Genomic DNA, 2,469 nt, shown 5'->3' with positions numbered 1-2,469 from the left:
TCCTGAGTTCCGTCTCTCCCTTCCCTTCCTGTAACTTACCCCGTTGTCACTGGCGGCACCCTTTTTTTCCCCCCGCGGCCACTGGCACCGTGAGGCTGGGTCGCCCGCCTAGTCCACAACGCTCGGTCTCACGAGCGGTGGGTGCCCAAGAGCATCTGATGCCTGGTCCCACCTCTAGCACTTTATTGTCCCCCCTTCCAGCCTGTCAGAGTTCAGCTGGAACCGTGAGGCTGGGTCGCCCGCCTAGTCCACAACGCTCGGTCTCACGAGCGGTGGGTGCCCAAGAGCATCTGATGCCTGGTCCCACCTCTAGCACTTTATTGTCCCCCCTTCCAGCCTGTCAGAGTTCAGCAACGGGAATCCTGCAGAATTAGGACCGGTAAAGAAAGGTTTCTTGCAACAGATCCACCCCTTCTTCGGCCCAAATCGCTGAAAGTCAAACCGTTTCGGTTTGCATGGACCCCGGGGGAGGTGATCCTTGAGGGTGAAGGATACGTAAGGCGACACGATTTCTCCTTTGTTCTCACGACAAAGCACTTGGGGCTGTACCTCTTCACCCGCTGCTGGAACAGTAGACAGTAATCAGAAATTCTGTGATGTTCACTGCATCTCAATGTACTTTCTTCTTGGGGGATGTGGTTTCTCCTCATACATGCGTGTAGCTATTTTCAAGTGGATCAAGGAAACCCAACGAAGACCCAATTCCCAGGCCTTTGAGACTTTATCTAACGGTTTCCAGCGCCACGGTCACTGGTTTCACTCTTTGCCTTTGCGGTAGGGGCATTAAGTCTATTGCTAACAAACTTTTAGTGTCTCTTTTGCCATCTGGGATTCTAGCCCTTTGCCAAGCGTGAGGCATCAGGTGCTCTGCAGTCTGATGGCATCATCGTGCATGGTTGAGTCTCGTTCCAAACATCTTGTCCGTAAGAGTCCTGCGTCACTCTATTCCACTTCTTTGTAAATCCCGTGCCCTGTGAGGGCCCACATCTCTCTCCTGTCATCAGAGCCTGACAAAGTAGATTTTGAGTCTTCCAGTGTATCCCCCTTTCAATGATGCTCCTGCATCCCCTTCACTTCCGTGAAGCAGCTGCCACAGTTGGATGCCTTTTTTTTTTTTCTTTTTTTTGGTATCAGGATCTTCAGCAGCAAAACCCTAGGGTTTCCACCAGGCTGCTGGCTGTGTAAGAACTGACGATTCCCAGTTCAGGATCCTCTGTGTTTGGGTCCACCAGATCTAGTCCTGAGTAATCCAGTGATGATGCTGCAGGGGCGGATCTCTTAACGACCCGTACCGTAAACCTAAGCTTATCTATCCAAGCTCTTCTCTTTCTGCTTTGGCTGTGTTCCTACTGGATGCTCAAGCTTGAAGTACTCAAATTCCCCCGTGTCATTTAAAAGGGATCCCCCAACTATGGGACAGCAAGAGCTGGATTCTGTTTGTGGACCTCACCTGGATTGTTTCATCTCTCTACACCTGTTTTTCTCTTCCCTGTCCTGTCCCTGCTCCCTCCCAGGCTGATGCAAGCTCTGTCAGACTTGGGGCTGCCGTTGGTCGCACGGTGAGGGTCCCCGTCTCACCCGGGAATCTACAGGCACAATTATAAAGAACAACTTTGTTAGAGTCTTGCTTGGCAATGGGGCTCTCGGTTGTTAATTTTGTGAGCTCATCCATGTAGGGGTTTCAATATTTATTTTTCCCTTGGTCTTCAACTTTGCCTGGCATTTATTTTTGGAAGTGCCCGTCTGCCCATCCCAGTGTAGGTGAGATGGTCTTTGTTCTCTTTTCCACTAATTTCTGGTCTGTAGGTTAAGCCTTGCAGTTTATCTGCCTGAAAGCTGTTGTAGACCAACTTCCCCGTATTCTCTGGAACACTTCGTCTGTCTGCAAGCAAACAGCTTCCCTGTTTTTGTCATGCTTGAAAATTCGGGAGGAAGATGTGACCGACACCTCCGTGACTTAGATTTAAGAATATATCACGACGTTCCCTGTCATACTCCTGGTTGTCTCTCTCCAGTGCCTCCAGAGTGTCCAAGGGCTTGCTTTTTCGTGTCGGAGTGATATCGGACTCGTATAATTTATCAGAAATACTCTTGGCTCTAAGATGGTTTGTACCTTGACTGAGACGATCCCTACGTGCAGGGGCACAGGACTGCAATGTGGTCCGCTCTTTGCGCTTGCAATTTGCATTCCTCCCGTGACTTAGCTCCACGGTTGAACGCTTCAGCCTTAAGAATCTTGCTCGACAACCACAAAAGAGTCCTCTAATTTCGTTCAGCGCAGTGACTTAGTTAGACTGAGGATGTTTTCCTCTGCCATCTTGGTAATTACTACAGCATGTGTTGTTTTTTCATTTTTAAACAAGTCAAATAACTGTGTTTTTATTTATTTAGTCATTGAAGAAGACAAAGCGTAGGCTTGTCAGCAACTGCAGGCTTGGTTTTTCGTGCCCGCGGGGGGGGGAACCGCCG

Source organism: Egretta garzetta, unplaced genomic scaffold (assembly GCF_000687185.1).
Source record: "Egretta garzetta isolate BGI_Z169 unplaced genomic scaffold, ASM68718v1 scaffold912, whole genome shotgun sequence".
Lineage (NCBI taxonomy): Eukaryota > Metazoa > Chordata > Aves > Pelecaniformes > Ardeidae > Egretta > Egretta garzetta.
This window is presented reverse-complemented; position numbering follows the sequence as displayed.